The sequence below is a fragment of the Mauremys reevesii genome, linkage group 2 (genome assembly GCF_016161935.1).
Source record: "Mauremys reevesii isolate NIE-2019 linkage group 2, ASM1616193v1, whole genome shotgun sequence".
In the NCBI taxonomy this organism is placed as follows: Eukaryota; Metazoa; Chordata; order Testudines; family Geoemydidae; genus Mauremys; species Mauremys reevesii.
Genome location: NC_052624.1, coordinates 82681633 through 82692462, shown reverse-complemented (window position 1 = coordinate 82692462; position 10830 = coordinate 82681633).

Sequence of the window (10830 nt, the reverse complement as noted above, 5' to 3'; positions counted from 1 at the left end):
CACCCCCCCCTGCCTGCCACTCACCCCTACGGTGCCAACTGCTGGGTGGGTGCTCGCTCACCCCCCGCCTCTTCCCACCCAAGCATCTGCCCTCGCGCTGCCCCCATCCCACCCCCTTCCCTCAAGTCCCTGCCCTGCCGCTTCTCCGTCTCCTCCCCTGAGCATGCTGCATCCCTGCTTCTCCCTTCTGGAAAGTGCTAAGCACCACCAAACAGGCGGCGGGAAGCACTGGGATGGGGGAGGAGCGGAGACGTGGTGTGCTGGGGGCAGGAGGGAGAAGGAGGCGAGGAGCGGGGAGTTTGGCTGCAATTTTTCCCTGTGCGTGCTCCAGCCCTGGCGCACCCACAGAGTCAGTGCCTCCCTCTCCTTACCTGAATATTGGGACAAATGGCGTCCCGATCGTACATTGATCAGGACACGAGACAAAGGGTTAAATATTGGGACAGTCCCGATTTTCTCGGGCCATCTGGTCACCCTGGATGGCATGTGCACAGGAGTGCAGCCACAGTGCATCACCTGGCACGCCCTGAGCAGCACAAGGCAGTACTGGGCGGGGAACAGCACGTGCTTCCCCTTGAATACCGCTGTAACCGGTGCCACTGCTGCGCATGCTCCCCCGTCAATCATGTAGGCTCCCGCCACCACCACTAGTGTGTCACAGCTGCTTTGTCCCACGCTCCGCTGACTCAGAGCCATTATTTAGCCCTAAATATACCCCCCCTCACTGAAATGCAGCCACCTTTGGGGTGGAACAACAGCAGCTGTCTAACAGTGCACAGCAGCCGTACACTTTAAGACCGGGGGGTGGGGGAGGGGGAGAAGATTTTTATCCAATTGAAACCGCAGAGGGGATTTTTTGGTAGACAGAATTTAATGGACCAAACTGGAATTTGGCCAGGCCACCGAGGATAACTGCCCTGGCACTAAGACAAACTGCTAGATTGGATTTTCAATGCTCTTGAGTCATCAGACCTTGGCTTTCCATCTCTTCCAGACCATGACACCTCCAGCAGCACAGTATCTGCTACCAGCATGGTTCAGGACATACAGCGCTCAGCGAAAGCGTTAAACTTACTAAACGCTCAAGCTGTACATCCCAAATATAACATCTTGGCCCTAGTTCATTGTTAGCCTGCACCTTCTCTCCTCATTGACATCAGTGCAATGGGGTGTCAATCACTACTAATTCAGAATGGTAGCATTTTCCAGCTATTTTGCACTCCATTCCCACTGAAGCGATGATTCAGATTCTCAGTGACTGTTGTGCTAGAGAGAGTTCTCAGTTCTCTACATAAGAGAGGGGTGTGACGTCAAGCCAACAAGGGACTAAACAATAAAGGAGCTGACAGGTTAATATTCAGTTTGTGTTGGGCAAGGGATTTTAATTATTTTAACTGCAAGGTTGTAACAAGATTATTTTTCTATAATATTCATGGAACCTTAAATTCTTAAGAGTATAATTATAATATTTTCTAAATTAAAACAAATGGAGAATGGGAAGTGATGATTAACACTTCTATCCAAGCAACGGGAGAATCTGGCTTCTTGGGATGCCTTAGCAAATGCATGCTAAGCCTGATGGTGGTATCTGCTCCTGCTGCCTGTGGCAGTGCTGGTGGATAGGAGTTGAGGCCCCTGGGTATGATAGCTCATTAAGGAAATGGCCCTAAGCTTACTTAGATTTGGGGTGGGGATCATCTTTTGGTTCTGTGTCTGTTCATTTCCTGGCCCAATGAGACACTGATCCATGACTGGGGAATGTAGGTGCTGCCGTAATACAAATGAATAATAAAATAATAATAATTAATAATTAATAAAATATATCCCCTCCTTAAGAGTGACAATGGGGGAGCAGCCACTCAGTAAACTGAAAAGACCCATGGGAGAGGGAAACCCAGTCTCATCGGGTAGATGGGAGAGGGGTCAGGAAAAGTGTTCAGGCTCTCAGAGGACAATAAAGGTAAGTGGGGCATGTGGGGCTGTGGGTATAGAGGGTAAGGGATATTTAGGTGGATTTTTGGAGGAAGAACCTACCAAACCCAGCGGGATTTCACTCTGCCAACTCCTGAGAAGACCCTTCAGGTTCTGGCCCATGTTATCTACAGAAACCAGATCCTGGGGAAGTTACAGTCAGCCTTAGAATGAGTTCAATGAAACATCGAGCAAAATAGGCAGCTATTCAGTGAAATACTGTGTAAGTCAAGCACTTCAATAATGTGTAAGCAGGCAGATGTTCAATAAACCACTGCACAAGCAAGCAATTATTCCAAATAGCATTACAAAGCATGGGCACTTATTCAAAGGGCAAACAATTGTTCAATGTTGTACAACAAAATATTGCAATAATTCTGTAAACAACCAAACTGTATTGCTACCCAGTGAAGCTCACTGCCAGGCTAACTTCTCCCTCTTTCCTCACTTCCCCATTTCACTCCTCTTACATGGGCCCATACATTTCTTCATAACAGAAACGTGTCTTTTAAAGGGTACCTCTGCAGGGGGACCACTGTCTCTTTACCTTTGTATGTACAGCTCCATGCAGAATGGGGTCCCAGTCTTGACTGGGGCTTGAATGCTACAACAACAGAAGGCAGAAGCAAGAAACCAAACAGCGAATTATCCTACTGCCTCATTTACTCCTTACCTGCTTGGCTATTTAGGTCCAGATTCTGCGACACTTACATTCAGTAGTACTTTAATCCCATTGGTTTCAATGGAGTAATTGAGGAGCTAAGGCTAACTCAGCAATGACAAAGGCAGCAGTAACTGGCCCCTAGTAAGTAAGACGAAGTGTATCCTCCAGGCTCTGTACTAACAAAAAACAAAAGGATGCTGCAATTGCCGGACTGACCTGACAATGCAGGTCTCAGGGTTGCATTTTTCAGCATCTGCAGGCTATGGGATTGTGAACTTTATGAGGGGGTTTTCTGTGGGGGTAACATAAGAAAATAAAAACGGGCATACTGAGTCAGACCAAAGGTCCATCTAGCCCAGTAGCCTGTCTTCCGACAGTGGCCAGTGCCAGGTGCCCCAGAGGGCATGAACAGAACAGGTAATCATCGTGTGATCCAGCCCCTGTCGCCCAGCTTCTGGCAAACAGAGGCTAAGGACACCATCCCTGCGCATAATGGCTAATAGCCATTGATGGACCTATCCTCCATGGATTTATCTAGTTCTTTATCTAAGCTAAATAAATAATGCAAAAGGGCCAGACCTTTCCCTAGACTCTGGCTCAACCCAGAATCCAACAAGTCAAAGAGATCCTTTCAATGCACACAATGGAAACCATTACAGTTACTTAGAGCTATTACGGAACAGAATGACAGATAGCTTATTCCAGTCCATAGTTACTTGGATTGAACTTTCACCACATACCTGGAGGCAGGAAAGGTAAATGAAATAGAACAGGGTTCATTAAAAAAACATTAAGGGCCAGATTGTGCCTAGCTCTTACGCACGTGTACAGTGTAAGGTAGGGCATGTGGAGCCTTCTCTCCCACTATGAAGCTGCAGAAAAGCCAGGTAGAGTTGCCCTGAGAAGCACAGAAACTTCTTTCTCCCTGCTTCTTTTATGGTACACCCTTGGGAGGGGTGTGTATGATAAGGTGGCATTCTTCTCCATCCCCCATTGGGCAGAAGAATTAAACTGCTGAGAGAAGGTGGCAAACCGCACAAAAGGGTGTAGCAATAGGCATGAGTCCTTTGTACACCTGCAAACCCTGACACAGAATGCCTCCCACTGCTCCATCTGGGATGACACAGCAGCACCTCAGAACTCTGAATGCAGGGCCATTCCTAACTGACCTAACCGAGCAATAAGTGAGATGTAGGCATGGGAAAACTGCTTTGATTACAGTAAGCAGCAACCTGAACCATCCATTGACTGAAACCAAAGCTATTTTGAAGTACTGTATAAAAATAATTTCCTTCCTTCCTTCCTTCAGCTGTGTGCTCCTTGTGCACCCCAGATTATAATGCAACAAAAAGCATTAGGGCCCTGATTCAATGCCCATTGCAGGCAACGTAAAGTCGAAAATGGGAATTGAGTCAAGTCTCAAAACAGAAAATATCCATTGAAATGAAGTAGTACTAGAAACCTTACAAGAGAGCCTCAGCATCAACAAACCTCAAACATTCAAAAATCATGAGTCAGGTCCCTAAAAATCATGAGATAAGCTTGAAAACACAACCTGAGTGCACCCTGAAGACTCAAAACCCAGCAAGCAAACAACAAAGAACCCAATATTTATTAGGCTTAAAATTCATGAATTCATAAAATTCATAGCCACAAAGACTAGAAATTTACTTAAAAAAAAAAAAAGCAAAAGGTGAGATTCTCAGTTACATGCATCCAGGAGATGGAGCATCAAGGAAAACACCAAATATCATGTGATTTGTGATAAAAACAGCCAGAGCTGGCAACACTGGATCTTGTCTCTCAAACACTAGCCTAGGACTTGGGAGACATGGGTTCAAGTCCCTGTTCTGCTACAAATTTCCTGTGTGACCTTTTGCAAGTCACTTAAGCCTGGTCTACACTAGAAAATTAGGTTGATGTAACTATGTCCATCAGGGGTGTGAAAAATCCAGTCTAACTCCTTGTGCAGACTGTGCTAGGTCAATGGAAGAATTCTTCTGTCAACCTGCCTACTGTCTCTCGGGGAGGTGGATTACCTACACTGATGGGAGAACCCCTCCCGTCAGCATAGGTAGGGTCTACCTGCACTGCAGCTGCACCACTGTAGTGTTTTAAGTGCAGACATGCCCTTAGTCTCTGTGCACCTCAGTCCCCATCTGTGAAATGGGGATAAGAGCATTTCCCTACCTCACAGGAATGTTGTGAAGATAAATACATTAAAGACTGTGAAGCGCTTTGAGATCTACAGATGAAAAGCACTACGTAAGAGCCAGATATTAGATCTCTGGTTCCATTTCCAGACCAAAGAGGCTTTGGGAAGTTTGGACAAGATTTGCAGCCACATAATCTGAGGATTCATGCATTCATCATACTTCACTAGCTCATTCGGTTGCTGGCATTCTTCTCTTTGTCTGTGAAGGAAGAAAGGAATGCTCTCAACCCAATGGTTTAGAATCACAGAACTCAGAAATGTAAAACATATAGTGGATCATCTTGACCAGCGCATGCTAGTGCAGGGCTGTTCCTTCCAGTACAGTCCCCAATGCTCGGTCCAGTCTGAATGAAAATAAAAATAGAAAATGTCAAAATATTGCAATTGAATTAACCGAACTCCAGAACACAGAAAACACAAAACTGTAATTTAAGAATTTAGATTTCACAAGACAGAAAGGCAACAAAAAGGAATACATCAGAGGAAAGGCAATAACGTCAGGAACGCAAAACAATAATGGTGCTAAGAAGAAAAAAAAATCAGTTACTCACGAAAGCCTAAAGCTTCTCCTTACACCGTCTACCAAAAATATCAGCTGGATTAGAAAAAAAAGTGGTGACTACTAAACTAAGGTGCCTGGAATCAAATATCAATTAAGCTGTTTGTCAACTTTTCAGGGACTAGTGTAACAATAGCAGTAAATTTAACTATAGCTAGTAATAAATAACAAGATATTAATGAAATACACAAGTTGAATGCATGTGGGCAAAAGTGTCTCATGCTGTGGAGGCTTTTGTGACAGCATGCTGACTTCAGTTTACTATCTAGCCTCACAGCGGACCCTGAAATGTCACTCCAAGGCAAAATGCAGCCTACAGATTGTTTAGAGACCCATGCTGCGGAACAGAACAGCTAGTGTATTATGATAAATACACTTGGTTTTTATTATGATTCCTAGGACTGCAGAGCCAAATGAGATCTTTCACAAGGGCTTCTGGTGAAAGTTATTAAACAGCTGGTGACAATTATTCAATTCACAACTGCCATACAGCATGAAATTTAATAGGCCTGGACAGCTCATCTATTACTAAATATTTATATTTGTCAAATTCATCAAGAGAGCATAAACCCCTGAAGAATGGCTGCCTTTCCTTTTGCTAAGCTGTCTCAGACAGAATTTGTCATTTGACTGTCAGGTATTATTGCCTTGTCTTTTTATATTCACTATGGTCCTGTTTAAGTTTACTAACCAATCAGTTCAGTGAGGTGACTCCCAGAGAACTCCATAGGCCAGGATCAGGGATTCATCTGGCAGTGATGAGAAAGGATTTTTCTCTCTGAGCTTGGAGCTGTGCTCCAGGTATTGTATGTTTAGAAAAGTGAGAAGATCCAACATTAAGCTTGGAGTGAAGGGGCTGTGCTTTGTTTTGGAAAGCAACATTCCAGCTTCTGGACCTCCCCTTTGCAAAAAACACAGCACTGAGCAGTGCGTATTAGCACTTTGGATCTGTTTACTAAGGGTGAGAGTTACAAAAATGCTCAGCATGGGCCTAACTCTGCTCCATGGAACTCAGCGGGACACTGGTCACTTTTGAAACACCCACCCTTAACTGAGAATAGAGCAGTATACCATAGCTGAGATCACCTCACTCAGGGATCGATTGTGCCAGGTTCCTCAGCAGCTGCAGAGGGTTAGGGAGCACAGAGCCCCCTACACCCTTTGTCTCACACCTCTCTGCAGAAGCCAGAAACTACAGTAGTCTCTGTGCTGCCTTTGGGGTTAGATGCCCCAAAGATGGTGAGGAAGGGCAGGTAAACAATAGGCCTACAATCCCAATAGCTCCCCAGCATCAATTACTCACCAGCAAAACAGGCTGGGTAAGCTGTGGTGAGTGTGCTGTGGCCCCAGAAGCCATGTAGCAGCAGGTACACTGCATCTGTGCATCAAGCATATCCTTGGGAACAATCTTGCCCTTCTGAGGCAGAATTCCTCCCAGAGCTCCCCCTAAGGGGAGGGAATTTCTCAAACCCAAACCCAGAGCTGTGATTGCCTTGCACAAGAGAGACGTCTGTAAGGATTCAGTTTCAAAGAGCGTCCTGCCAATCATGAGTTTGTAAAATAATCCTATGCTCAATGAAAGCGCAAAACTGTTGTGTATAAAGTTGGATCACCAATCTGTAATTAATAGTAATATACCTGAGTGGTCAGAGCTAGCAATGGCCTGAGCTAGCGAACGGGAGTCAGAATCTTCAGGAGAAGCAAAGAGTGTGTGGAAAGAGGTTGGTCCCAGCCATGAGAGAGTTTGGCAGTTTGCATGTGGGGAGAGCAAATCAGGGGACATGGGCACCAGATGGGGAAAAGGAGACATCCCAAGAGAATGAAGCGATGATCCCTCTTGGAAAAATCCTAGACAAATTTCAGAGAGAATGATAACTTTTCTAGAGGACTTTTAGATCAACCTATGGAATTTAAGCGGGAACTCTGCCCCGCCATAGAATTCTTATAGGATGGCTCATGAAGCCTCTATAAAGATGGTCTTTCTCTGTTTAATTCTATAGGTATTTAGAGTCATTGCTATAGACACCTGTCAAATCTGTAGCGACCTATTGGTTTAATCCCTATTAAAATCTATAGGATTTCCCCATATGCATATGGTGGGGTGTTTGGAGGGTGAGTAGAGATGGGATGACCAAGACCGTCTTTTGTGACTTGCAACTGCCTTCTTGTAATTCCTCTATCCTGTTATAAATTCCTTAGAATTCCTGCTGTTCTTCTTGGACTGTGATTTTACCTAATACACACAGAAAAGGCCCCAAATCCTGCTCACCTTACTCACACATGAGCACTGTATTCCTATCATCTTCAATGGGACCTTTTCAATGAGTAAAGAGAGAAGGAGGAATTCCTTATTTTTTAATAGCTGTTTGCCCGGTGTTCATCATTGTAACCTATTGGTGTGAGATTTCACAATGTGCAGATCTTCCATATAGGTTTACTGCTACAGTATGTTGAATTTATTCAGCACGTCAGTTGCATCTCAATTCATTTCAGTACTTAGAACTCTGTACTCTATTTAATCCTGGAAAAATCACACACATATATATAGTAGTGGTGTCTCTCTTCCTAACTGCCTATAACATTATTGCCAAACAAAAATTACTCTGCTCTGTGGGGAACAAAACCAAGACATGATTCTTATTGGATTATAACAGTAAAAACCAAATAAGCTCCTAGCATTATATTTTCATGCTTGTTTTTATTTTAGGTTAAACAAACCGAGCAGGTGTTAGGATGCAATAAAAATGAACTGCTTGGGAGCTTAGTTTGGAACAGAAGTGATTTCAGAATAATCTATTGGAAAAGAAATTGCTGCAACAAATGTGCTCTAATTGCAGTCGCTTCAGTTTATTACTATTATTAAGTTTCTATTATTCATTTTGGAGGTTGTGAGCAGGGAGTGGTAACACTCCTGGGACCTAGGTATACAGTCCCACAGCCTAAAAATTCCACCAGTGCTGCAGGAAGAGGGGGTCTTTTATGAAGGAACTCACCCTACAGGCAGAGAATCCACAGCTGAATGGTGGATTGCAGGAGTGGAGTGTGGCAAAAAGCTCCACAGAGCTGTGTCAATACACCTCTGTCATGCCTTGTAATTTTCCTGCTATTCCATTACTGGCACCTTCTGCTAAACTGTACGGAGGTTTTGTAAAGCAGACAAAGATCCACAGGGGTTAGGAACAGACCACAAAGCTCATTTAATTTGCAGCCTTATCAGAAGCTGAACCCAAGTGTAGGCTAGTGCCTGATTCAAATCCCATTGATGCTGGTGGGAGCTAGACTTGGCCTCTAGTGGGAGACAACAACTTCCACAAGAATGGTCAAATAGCTCTAACTCAAATTTTCCAAACAAAATCCATCTTTGGGCTGAGACCAAGCATGGGAGCTTATGGTCCAAAAGGAACCTTATTATTATTGTGGTGTATTGAAATGGTGTTAAAATTACAAGCTATTGCTTTAAGTTTTAAGGAGTTTCCTGGTCCAGCTTGCAGGTTAGGGGTATCTGTAGGAAAGTGTGCAATCAGACTCACTTCATCAGACACCTATCTTAGAATGAAGTGGTTTGAGTTGTGCCTCTCTTCCTTAAGGAGCAGCCTGCTTTGTCTCTCTCTGTGTTTTGAGGTTCTTGTGTGTTATCATTCTGAATTTTAAGAAATAAAGTAGTGCTATGCTGCAACCTTCTAGCAAGAGAATTAGGGTTTTCTCTGTTGGTATGTCCTGAACATAGCTATGTGTATGAAAAAACAGAGCTTTATAATGCGTGTAGAGCTGCAATTTTAGCTATAACAGTTTATTGTGTTATGATAGCATTTGGAGGGTTGTTCACTATTATCTAATATATGCTGTGATATCTAAGTATAATGTGGTTGATTATGCCACAGAATGGCAGGCTTGGCTGTGAAATTCTCTCTGTGCTTGCTTCAGAAACTTAGTGTTAGTTCAGCTTGGCTTTTGTATTTCATAGATGTTTTTCTGCTGAAGGGGAAAAATGGAAAATGCGTACCATCATTCACACTTTGTTCTTCTATACTGCCTCCAGCAGCATCCCTTCGACACACACAAACTCCTTAGTGTAGCAAAATCTGGATTGCAGAAATAAACCTCTGGGGATCCGTAGGTGCATGGCCTTCTCCAGGCATCCCCTTGTGACCTAGAGGCCTCACCTCTGTTTGCCTCCTGCGTCCCAAGTAACTCCATGCAAGCACGTCCTCAAGTCCATCAACATGCTTTAACAACAAAACATAAAGCAGAAGTCCAATAGCATAATCCATCTCACCCCAGTGCACATAGTCCTTAAAAATCATACATCTCCTTGGCCATTGATGCAAGATATTGCAGTGTCATCTGGTATACCTGGACTGTCTGTCAGGACAGTCACTCCAGCCCTTCCTTTGGGGGGGGGATAACCCCACTATTCCCAGCAGGAGATCCCACAGCCTCCTTGCTTGGCGCATCCCTCACTCCCCCAGAAGCCAGTGTAGACCCTGAGTGAACCTGGAGGCCAAATTCTCTTGCTGGTGTAACTCCATTGAAGTCAAGGACGTTATGCTAGTGGAGAATTTAGCCCTGGGCCTTTAAAATATGTCTAGATAGAGATAAAAAGCCCTCGGCTGGCCTGAGTCAGCTCACTCAGGCTCGCGGGGTTTCTTCTCTGGGGCTGAAAAATTGCTTTATAGATCTTTGGGCTTGAGCCCAAGCTGTGGGACCCTGCAAGGGTGGAGGGTCCCCAATTTCAAATTCGAACCAGAGCCCAAACACCTAAACAGTGATATTTAGCCCGACAACCCGAGCCCAAGTCAGCTGACCCAGGCCAATCATGGCCATGCCGCTGGTCTTTTATCCCTGTGTAGATGTAACCTTTGTGCCCATGTACATTTTTGTCTACCTTTCCAGCTAGACAGATGGCTATGTACAGACAGCTGGGGTTGACAGTTTTAAATGTGTTTTATTTTCTAATCAACTTTTATAAGTTTTACTGCTCAGCTGATGTTTTTTCCATTTGCTTCTGATCCCTAAGGTCCCATATTTTTTTTTAAAATACATTGAAAATTGCCTAAAAATCTGTCTATGGGTGTTGCCTCTTGTATGGTTAATCAAGCAGGCCAACCAAGAAGCTCAGGGTTCACACAAAGTATGGTTTATCCTGTCTAGTATCATCTAATCATGTGCACTACTAAACAGAGCACAGGGAAATGGGAGCTCTTCATGCTCATCAACATGAGAGGTGGCACTTAAAAATTATAATATAGTCTGGTTCTATTCTATGGTCTCCTAGACATATTTCTCTTTGGCATAAATCAGAAGTGTGTACAGCCACTTTTGCCAGATGCTGCCCTTTGTTATTAATTTGTTTTGCAATCTGTTTTTCATTACTTTGGCTGAGATAACATACTCTCCTCAACTGTCTATTTAAAACCCTTC